General features: G+C 49.0%; 1 protein-coding gene across 4 annotated transcripts in view; it reads right to left on the minus strand.

Moving 5' to 3' along the window:
• Window positions 1–11,150, minus strand: part of BCL2L1 (BCL2 like 1) — a 60,363-nt gene that overhangs the window by 39,403 nt on the left and 9,810 nt on the right. The window lies entirely within an intron of this gene.

Raw genomic sequence — 11,150 nt, forward strand, 5'->3', positions numbered from 1 at the left:
TCAAGCTATTCTCCAAGGCATCTGAGGGCAGGACAAGAAGCAACGGATGGAAACTAATCAAAGAGAGAAGCAACGTAGAACTAAGGAGAAATTTCCTGACAGAGAGAACAATTAACCAGTGGAACAAGTTGTGGGTGATGCATCACTTTAAGAAAAGATTTATCCAGAATGCTATGGGGTCTCCTGCTTGGCATGGGGTTGGTCTAGAAGACCTCCCAAGGCCCCTTCCGACCTTACGATTTTCCGTTCCGTGCTGCTGTTAGGAACGATCCGTCTCCGGGTTTTATAGGGCAGTGGAAAAAAAACCCCAGCTCTTTTGCCTTGCAAATGTGGGTGTGCCACAGCGTCAGAGAGGTGTGCTTGGAAGCGGGCCCCTTGTCAGACAAATCACCTTTTATGCCAGGACGCCCTCGCTTGCCCGGATCACGTGCCAGGCGGGCAACGCCACGCCCGATAAAACACAAGCCGCCGTACGGATCCTTCTCGGATGAACATGCTGGGGATTCGAGCCGTGGTTTGGATGCCACCTTCAATCCATGGGGCTATTCCTCAAAAGGCAGAGAGCGGGGGGGGGGGGGGGGGGTTTCAGGGCTTCCCGGGAAGGTTGAGTTGTCCCGATGCGTCTCGTCACACGCTTTGCGCAAACGAGTTCACAGACACACCCATCATACCTTCTCACATTCCAGCCCCGTGAGACAACGGGCAGGGCCTCGTTGCCCAAAAAAGACATTCCCACCCAGCTCTACAAAGGGCTGCTGAGTTATAATCCCAACACAATGGTGGGTATTTAATATTGAACGTGGCAAACTCCGCCATCTCTTTCAGGGTTATAGGGACCCTCTTGCTGCTCGATGAGGCAGTCTGGGTGGGCCGCAGGAAAGAGCCATGTGATTCTCTGCCATAGCTCCAAACTCTGGTTTGTATACAGGGAGGATCCCAGCTACCAGTCCGTGAGATGTCTCCAAGAGGAAGAGGAAGAGGGAAGAAGAACAAGGAGAAGCAGAAGAAGAGAAGGAAAATGGAATGGAATGCGAATAGGAGAAGGAAGAGGAAGAGGAGGAGAACAGTAGAAGAAGAGAAGGAGGGGAAGAATGGAATGGATTGGAAGGAGAAGAATAGAAGGAGAAGAAGAAGGACAAGGAGAAGACAAAAAGGAGAATGGGAGAAGAAGGGAAGAATGGAATGGAATAGGAATAAGAGGAGGAGGAAGAGGAGGAGGAGGAGGAAAGTAGTAGAAGGGAAGAAAGAGAATAATGGGATGGGGGTAGGATGGAATGGAAGGAGGAGGAGGAGGAGGAGGAGAAGGGGAGGAAGAGAAGGGAATGGAATGGAATGAGGAGGAGGTGGCGAAGGAGAAAAGAAGGAAGAGGAGGAGGAGGAAGAGGAAGAGGAAAATAGTAGTAGAAGAGAAGGAGAACAGAAGAAGGGGAAGAATGGAATGGAATGGAATGGAAGGAGGAGAAGATAGAAGGAGAGAAGAATGACAAGGGAAGAAGGACAAGCAGAAGACAAAGAGGGGAATGGGAGAAGAAGAGAAGAATGGAATGGAATATGAATAGGAAGAGGAGGAGGAGGAGGATGGAAGTAGTATAAGAGAAGAAAGAGAATAATGAGATGGGGTAGGATGGAATGGAAGGAGGAGGAGGAGGAGGAGGAGGAGGAGGAGGAGGAGGAGAAAGGGAGGAAGAGAAGGGAATGGAATGGAATGAGGAGGAAGAGAAGGCGGTGGCGAAGGAGAAGAGAAGAAGGAAGGAAGAGGAGGAGAAGAGAAGAAGGGGAACAATGGGATGGAATGGAATGGAAGGAGGAGAATAGGTAGAAGGAGAGAAGGAGGACAAGGGAAGAAGGAGAAGACAAAAAGGAGAATGGGAGAAGAAGAGAATGGAATGGAATATGAATAGGAGGAGGAGGAAAGTAGTAGAAGAGAAGAAACAGAATAATGAGATGGGGGTAGGATGGAATGGAAGAAGGAGGAGGAGGAGGAGAAGGGAATGAAATGAGGAGGAGGAGGTGGTGAAGGAGAACAGAAGGAAGAGGAGGAGGAGGAGAAAGAGAAAGAGAAGGAGGGGACAGCCGCTGCCTTCCCAACAGGGCCTGGGCAGACCTGCCCACCCAAACTGTCCTTTGACAAACCCTCCCCCCCCCCCAGTTCCCTGCCCCCTCCCCTTCCAACCCCTCTGGTTTCTCCACCGCTTTGAAGAGAAAAGGATTGAAAGGAGCACTTCTTCCAAGCCAACATGTCCTCCCACGTGTCCTCCCTGCACACACGCACGCACACACACCCCGGGCAAATCTCCGCCAAGGTCCTCCCCGAGCATCAAAAGCTGGGTGGCTCAGGGGAATGCATGCAATGCTGCTCCCTGCCAGGGACAGGCCTGCCAGAACATGTATGCCTCCGGGCAGCTCTCTCTTTCTCGGCAACTCCGCCCTGCCCACAGAGGCCTTGTTCCAGAGGGCCAGGCCGAGGAGGTTCTTCCCTGGGTCTCGAGAGAGGGATGATGCCAAGCTAAGCAGGCCCAGGGCAGGGGGAGCTCGAGGGGTGGGCTTGGCACCCGGGGCTGGGTCAGGAGGCCGGAGCAGGCAGGGGGAACAACAGCCCACTCCCCTCCATCTCAGAGGTTCTCCAGGCCATGGGCCCAAGAGGAGAGCAAGGCCACTTTGGTCTAGACGAGAGGTCTTCAAACTTGGCAGCTTTAAGACTTGTGGACTTCAACTCCCAGAATGCTCCAGCCAGCACAGCCAGAGCTGGCTGGAGCATTCTGGGAGTTGAAGTCCACAAGTCTTAAAGCTGCCAAGTTTGAAGACCTCTCGTCTAGTGGGGGTTAAGGCACCAGACTAGAAAGCAAAAGGCAGAGAATTCAAGTCCTGCTTTATCCATGAAAGCCGGCTGGGTGACTTTGGGCCAATCGCCAGGAGACGGTGAGTTCTAGTTCTACCTTAGGCACAAAAGCTGGCTGGGTAAATTTGGGCCAATCAGCAGTAGACAGTGAGTTCTGGTCCCGCCTCAGGCACGAAAGGCGACTGGCGGAGTGGCCAATCAAGTCACTCTCAGCCCCACCCGTCTCATAGGATTGTTGTGCGGAAAATCGGGAGGAGGAAGGAAGGTGTGTTGGGTGTGTTACTTGCCTTGAATTAGCTGTAAAAAGGGACATTCAGACCTGTGTGCTGCCACTGCCTTTGCCATTCAGGCACCCAGAGAAAGGGGGAAACTCAAAGAGTGGGCAACTCTGGCCCCTTCGAGACCTGTGGACCTCAACTCCCAGAATTCCTGACTCAGCGTTGGCTGGCACGGGAATTCTGGGAGTTGAAGTCCACAGGTCTTGAAGGGGCCAGAGCTGCCCACCCCCTGGTGTTACTGCAATATATATATATGAAATTGGAAACAGACCCAGTAGAGTAACAGAATTGGAAGGGACCTTGGAGGTCATCTAGTCCAACCCCCTGCTCACGCAGGAGACCTGTACTAGGGATTCGAACCGCCGAACTGCCGACTTTTCTGATCGACAAGCTCAGCGTCTTAGCCACTGAGCCACCTAGTCAGGCTTTCCATTTCAATTGTGCCGCTGCTTCTAAGGAGATGCGACTTAACAACACTCTTGGGAAGATCCGAGGGCAGGAATCCATCTCCAGAAATCCTTCAGGGAAGGTCCGGGGCCAAAATCCAAACCCACCCCTTCCTGCTCGAGGAAAACAATGGGCCGTAACCCAAGCAGGACTTAAAGGCACGCCAACCTCTTTTATTGTTGCTGGGCGGAATCCGCGCAATTCAGCCCCTTTCCTAAAACTTTATTCCCATTTCGAACCTTTGCGATTGAAAAAAAACTCTGTTGCATAAACAGAGGCGTAGAATCAAAATCAGGTGAAGTATCAGTACTGCTTTGTAAAGCCTTAGTAAGGCCACGCCTGGAATCCTGAAGCCAGTTTTGGTTACCACATTACAAAACATGTTGAGACTTTGGAAAAAGTGCAGAGAAGAGCAACTAAGAGGATCGAAGGCCTGGAGGCTAAAACATACGAAGAACGGTTGCAGGAATTCGGGTATGGCCAGTCTAGAGAAAAGAAGGAGGGTGGGGGGACAGGATAGCAGTAATCCAGTATTTGAGGGGCTGCCCCAAAGAAGAGGCAGTCAAGCTATTCTCCAAAGCCCCTGAAGGCAGGACAAGAAGCAATGGGTGGAAACTCATCAAGGAGAGAAGCAACTTAGAACTAAGGAGAAACTTCCTAATAGCGAGGACAATTGACCAGTGGAACTACTTGCCTCCAGAAGTTATAAGCGCTTCACCACTGGAGGTTTTTAAGAAGAGACTGGACAGCCACCTGTCTGAAATTTATTTTTATTTTATTTATTTAGAAAATTTATATTGCCGCCTTCTCGCACATGGCGACTCATGGTATAGGGCCTTGATGGTGAATCTATGGCATGCCTGCCAGAGGTGGCACTCAGAAGCCCTCTTTGATGGCACGCGAGATGTCACCCCAGTTCAGCTCTGCGCCTCCCGCCGGCCAGCTAGTCTTCGGGTCTCTGCCACGCATGTGGGAGTGGGCACGTGCAGGGGGTGTGGATGCATGCGCGAGGGTGAGGGGGTTGTACGGAGGGGCAAGCACATTGCATTTTAGGGGTTCAGGCGTGCACATGCTTTGGGCACTTGGTCCGGAAAAGGTTAGCCATCACCGGTATAGGGTCTCCTGTTTGAGTAGGGGGCTGGACTACAAGACCTCCGAGGTCCCTTCCAACTGTTATTCTGTTAATGGTCTCTCGTCAGAGCAGGGGGCTGGACTAGAAGACCTCCGAGGTCCCTTCCAACTCTGTTCTGAATTGAATTCTCTGCAACATCAGAGAACAGGAAGAGCCTTGATAGTACAGTGGTCTACGCACCCTGTTATTAACACAGCTGCCTGCAATTTACTGCTAGTTCGAATCTCTCCAAGGCTCAAGGTTGACTCAGCCTTCCATCCTTTCTAAGGTAGGTAAATTGAGGACCCAGTTTGTGGGGGCAATAAGCTGACTTTGTATAAATATACAAAAGGATGAAGGCTATTGCTTAACGCATTGTAAGCCGCCCTGAGTCTCCGGAGAAGGGCGGCATATAAATCAAATTTTAAAACAAACAAACAAAAAAAAAAACATCCTTTTGGTTTTCGTTTTGTTGTTTTTTTAAACCAGGGATAGAGAGAATGACGGGAGAAATTAATTTAGTTCTGGGTTGTCAGCCAGTTGATTGCAGCTAAACCTTGCAAAGCTGAGCACATCATCCTCTGCACCGAGAATGAATACTTAAAACTGGCTTCACGAAGGTTGATGGGAGAAGAAGAAGAAGAAGAAAAAAAAAAGGAACGTTTTTAGCACCTTTTGATTAGTCAGGTGTAGTTCAGGTGGAAAGAAGCTCCAGAGAATTGCCTGGCAGGTGGAAAGAAACCTCCCCACCATGATGAGGCTTATTTTAGTAGAAGGTCCCAGCTGGGCCTCGCTAAATCAGCAGGTTGAGCCCGCAGGCAGGTGAGAGAGGCAGATTTTCCAAATAACTAGGTGTGACCATGCAAACAGCATTTATAGAGCACCGCCCTGCGTACCTGGGAGTGAAAGATTAATCGGTTTAAAAAAAAAAAAATTAACCAGAGCAGAAAGAAATCCTGAAGCCTGCTTTGTTTCATTTTTAAAACGTGTCTTGTTTTTTTTTTTATTACGATCAGCTCATAGCTGATCTCCATGTAGATCGATGTACTTCAGGATTTAAAAGGCGGAATGCTGGTTTCACTGACCTGATACGGGCGCTGAAGCTAAGCAGGGGTTTGTCTGGTTAGACCTTGGAGGGGAGACTTCTACGGAGCAATGAGACTGCAGGCTCAGGTGTGACACCCAAAATCTCGGAAGGCGGTGAGGTACTTTGATCCCCACTGCCAAGAGTCAGTGTGGTCCGGTAGTTAAGGCTAAGAAACCAGGAGACAATGAGTTCTAATCCCACTTTAGGCATGAAGGCATTGGGTGGCTTTGGGCCAATTACCAGGAGATGTGAGTTCTAGTCCCATTTTAGGCATAAAAGCTGACTGAGTGACTTTGAGCTGGTCACTCTCAGCTCAACCCACCTTACAGAGTTGCTGTTTAGGAAAACTAGGAGGTGGAAGGAATATTAGCTATGTTTGCTGTCTTGTGTTATATACTTATAAATATAAATATATTTATTTATTATAAAAATAATAAAAGTGTGAGAAAAAGAAAGAGAGCAAGAGAGAAAAAAGGAGAGAAAGAAAAGGGAAAGAGAAAGAAAGAAAAGTAAAATTAGACAGAAAACGAAAGAAGACTGAAAAAAGAAAAAGAAAGAAAGGAAACAAAAAGAAACGAAAAGAAACCGAGTTCACCTTAAGACCTTCCCTACTAAATTTTTTACTAAAAATAGATGCCTCAACTTGTGACTCCATAAATGTATAAATATAGGCTGGCTGTACTCAAAGCAGACCATTTATTGTCTAAACTGCGTTCAACGTTTGAACATTTTCTTCTCAACCGGTCCCTACGCAGTCAACAACACGGGCAAGAACCACCTTTTCTCTTTTTCAGAAAGAAAGAAAAATAAAAGAAGGGAGGCCTATTAGGGAGGTGTGTGGCTTGTGTTGTCCCTGTATCTCTGTTGGGGTGGGAGACCCCCTCCTGTTTTTTGAGGGCTTCTTAATCCTCACGTTCTTTCCAAGTTCAGTGTTTACTTGTTAAGTGTTGTTATTATTATTATTTTTTTAAAAAAAAGGATTTGAGTAAAAAAAAAGAAACAAAACTAAAATTGCACAGGGAATTGTGAAATGAAGCCACGTTTCCTGACGTCAGGCATTGGGTATCGTCGGGCTGTGCAATTCCTCAGCAAGGCTGCTGCCCTGTTTTCCTTCTCCAACTCCAGACTTTGGAGATACAGAATAAGGAGCAACATTTCCAAGATGGGAAGCTTGCAGGAAGCAGCCCCCCCACCCCCCCAGTCAGCCTTCTCAACCTCAGGATGAAGAGGGGTGCACTTCAACTCCCAGGATTCCCTGGCCTTCTTTCTTTCTTTCTTTCTTTCTTTCTTTCTTTCTTTCTCCCTTCTTCCTTTCTATTTTCTTTCTTTTTCCTTCCTTCCTTCCTTCCTTTCTTTCCTTCTTCGTTCCTTCTCTCTTTCTCCCTTCTTCCTTCCTATGTTCTTTCTCCTTTTTCCTTCATTCCCTTTCCTCTTCCCTCCCCTTCTTCTTTCTCTTTCGTCCTTCCTTTCTCTCTCCCTTTTCTTTCTCTTTCCCCTCTCTCTCCTTCCTCCCTCCCTTTCCCTCATCAATATCACCCTCCCATCTTTGTCCTTCCTTCCTTCCTCTTTTTCTTTCTTTCTTCTTTCTTTCCTTCCTTCCTTCTCTCTCTTTCTCCCTTCTTCCTTCCTATGTTCTTTCTCCTTTTTCCTTCATTCCCTTTCCTCTCTTCCCTCCCCTCCTTCCTTCCTTCCTTCTCTCCTTTTCGTCCTTCCTTTCTCCCTCCCTTTTCTTTCTTTTTTCCCTCTCTCCTTCCTCCCTCCCTTTCCCTCATCAATATCATCCTCCCATCTTTGTCCTTCCTTCCTCTTTTTCTCTCTCTTTCTTTCTTGCCTTCCTTCCTTCTCTTTCTCCCTTCTTCCTTCCTATTTTCTTTCCTTCCTTCTTTTTCCTTTCTTCCCTTCTTTCCTCTTTTCCTTCCTCCCTCTCCTCCCCTCCCCTTCCTTCCTAGCTGTGGTGGCACAGTGGCTAAAACGCAGCATTGCAGGCTAACTCACTATTTCACTGCCAGGAGTTCGATCCTGAATGACTCAAGGTTGACTCAGCTTTCCGTCTTTCCGAGGTCGATAAAATGAGGACCCAGATTGTTGGGGGCAAGAGGCTGACTCTGTAAACCGCTTAGAGAGGGCTGGAAAAGCACTGAGAAGCAGTAGAGAAGTCTAAGGGCTACTGCTATGTCTACTCTAATGAAGAGAAGGACTAGGGGAGACATGATAGCATCTTCCAATATCTCAGGGGCTGCCACAAAAGAAGAGGGAGTCAAGCTATTCTCCAAAGCACCTGAGGGCAGGACAAGAAGCAACGGGTGGAAACTCATCAAGGAGAGAAGCAACCTGGAATTAAGGAGAAATTTTCTGACAGTGAGTACAATTAACCAGTGGAACTACTTGCCACCAGAAGTTGTAAATGCTCCAACACTGGAAGTTTTTAAGAAGAGATTAGAGAACCATTTGTCTGAAATGGTGTAGGGCTTCCTGCCTGAGCAGGGGGTTGGACTAGAAGACCTCCCAGGTCCCTTCCAACTCTGCTATTCTGTATTCTGTTTGTGTTTTTTTCTCTCCACTGCCCCTTGACAAACAAGGGCCGGTGGTGACTTTCCATCCGCAATTTAATCTAAATCCCCCCAGGGAGTTCGTTGACAAAATCAGATTACATTATCGCCTTGGTCTCCAGGAGACGGGCCCCATCGTCACCCGAGCGACCGTGGAAATCTCCACTGGGTCTAGGATTAATCTCGGAAGCTTGGAGGTTGGTGCGAATTGGGGGTGGGTGGGGTGGCAGGTGAAGAACCAGAGGAAAAAGAGAGAGAGAGAGAGAGAGAGAGAGAGAAGAAGAAGAAGAAGGGAAGAAGGAAGATAGGGAAGAAGGGAAGAAGGAAAGAAAAAAGGAAGAAAAGAGAGAGAGACAGAGAAACAGAGAGAGGGAGAGAGAAAGAAAGAAAAAGGAGAAAAAGGGAGGAAGGAAGATAGGGAAGAAGGGAAGAAAAAAGAGAGAGACAGAGAAAGAAAGAGAGAGGGAGAGGGAGAAAGAAAAAGAGAAAAAGAAGGAAGGAAGATAGGGAAGAAGGAAAGAAAAAAGGAAGAAAAAAGAGAGAGAGAGAAAGAGAGAAGGAGAGAGAGAAAGAGAAAAAGAGAAAAAGGAAAGAAGGGAAGAAAAAAGGAAGAAAAAAGAGACAGAGAGAAAGAGAGAGAGGGAGAGAGAAAGAAAGAGAAAAGGAGAAAAAGAAGGGAGGAAGGAAGATAGGGAAGAAGGGAAGAAGGAAAGAAAAAAGGAAGAAAAAAGAGAGAGACAGAGAGGGAGGGGGGGAGAGAGAAAGAAAGAGAAAAGGAGAAAAAGAAGGGATGAAGGAAGATAGAGAAGAAGGAAAGAAAAAAAGAAGAAAAAAGAGAAAGAAAGAAAGAAAGAAAGAAAGAAAGAAAGAAAGAAAAAGAAAGAAAGAAAGAAAGAAAAAGGCCCAAAGGGGGCCTGCAGCCCCTCCCCACCAGGTGATCCAGGAGGAAGACAAAAAAACAGTCTGGATTTATTTGGCTAGACACACCCCAGGCAGTGTTCCTGGGACAGTTGCATACCAGGCATTCCTGAGGCCCCCCCCTTCCACCCCTCCCCAGGAGCCCTTCCTACCTCTCACCTCCTTCTCTTTGCCCAGCCCCTCCCCCTCCCCCCCCTCCCCCAGGGAATCCCCTCTCTGCATCCTGCATTGCAGACAGTCCTCCCGATACAACTCTGCTGGTTGGGGAATGCTGGGAGTCGAAGTCCTCCCCTCTTCAAGGGACCGAGATTGAGAAAGGGTGACATCGGATAAGTAGCTGAGTGATGCACGAGGCCCCCAGGATGTGATTCACCCCCCCTGGAACCTCTGAGGTATCTGCGAGCGGAGTAACCAGACTTACTCGCTGGAGCTGCAACACAAGGAAGGGGAAATTGTGTTTTCCCCCTCCGGGGAAGGAACCTCACGTCCCTGACAACATGCATCTCCAAGCCAACATGCAAACTTCACAGCCCTGATGTGCCAGGAACCACCAAGGGTTTCCATCAAGAAGTTGGTTTACCAGACACGGCACTGATGATGTTCCCTAGTTGGGTCATGAAACGTCTGCAAGAAAGCAACCAAGCTCAGAGAGCACCAGGGACCCCCACAGTTGTTCTCCTCCTCCTCCTTCCTTCCTTCCTTCCTTCCTTCCTTCCTTCCTTCCTTCCTTCCTTCTAGCACTGATGATGTTCCCTAGTTGGGTCATGAAACGTCTGCAAGAAAGCAACCAAGCTCAGAGAGCACCAGGGACCCCACAGTCCTCTTCTTCCTCCCTCCTTCTTTCCTCAACCACCACCTCCTCCTTGCAAACCCTCCTCCTTTCTAGCACCGATGTTCTCCTCCTCCTCCTCTCCGCAACCCCGTTCCGTTCTATTGCTGATGATGTACCCTAGTTGGGTCATGAAAGGTCTCCACGAAAACAACCAAGCTCAGAGAGCAACAAAGACCCCACAGTTCTCCTCCTCCTCCTCTCTGCACGCCCCACTCCTTTCTAGCACTGATGATGTTACCTAGTTGGGTCATAAAACGTCTGCAAGAAAGCAACCGAGCTCAAGAGAGCATCAGGTTCAACCTCCGAGCTACAAAAATTCTCCTCCGTTAGCTCCAAAGCGCAGCGCGACTCTCAGCTCGGCCGTAACCTTCACCTGGGCTCAGTTCCCCCCTTTCCTGCCGCCACAGCGGTTGCCAGGTCAAACAAGGCAAGGCAGCCATGGGCCTTTGATCCTGTTCCAGCGGGATGAGATTCAAGGGGGGGGCGGCGGTCCTGAGGGCGAGGTAGCCCCTCCCACACTTTAATTCTAGAACTGAGCCCAGCCACCTTGGCAAGGAAGGCAGGCGAGGGAGATCGGAAATTCAGCGGGAGGTTCATCGTTGAACGCTAAGCTGTTCAGGGGGTCCCCGCTCAAGCCCACAGGCGTACCCCGACCGAAATGCCCGATGGAGGATTTTATTTTACCCAAAGGGTGCAGATTCTTCCCCTTTTTTAAGGACAGTTAAATCACCTCCTTTCCGTTACCACGAGAAAAGCTGCCTCTGCGCACGGCGACACCCCCCGCGACCAACCCACCCTCACCGGGGATCACAGGCCGCCAGAAATACAGGTAGTCCTCGAGTTATGACCCCGGCTGAGCCCCCGATTCCTGTTGCTCAGCGAAACGTTGGTTTAAGCGAGGTTCGCTCCCCCCCACTTTTTTACAAATTTCCTCGCCGTGGTCGCTAAGCGAGCCATCGCGTTTGTTGAGTTAGTTCGCACGGTTGTTCAGCGAATCCGGATTCCCCCCGTGGACAAGTTGCAAAAAGGGGGAATCAATCACGTGACCTCCCCGCGACGCCGCATCCGTCATAAATGTGAGCCAATTGC

This window comes from Pituophis catenifer, unplaced genomic scaffold (genome assembly GCF_029215685.1).
Source record: "Pituophis catenifer annectens isolate HBS135680 unplaced genomic scaffold, rPitCat1.0.hap2 SCAF_3, whole genome shotgun sequence".
Classification (NCBI taxonomy): Eukaryota; Metazoa; Chordata; class Lepidosauria; order Squamata; family Colubridae; genus Pituophis; species Pituophis catenifer.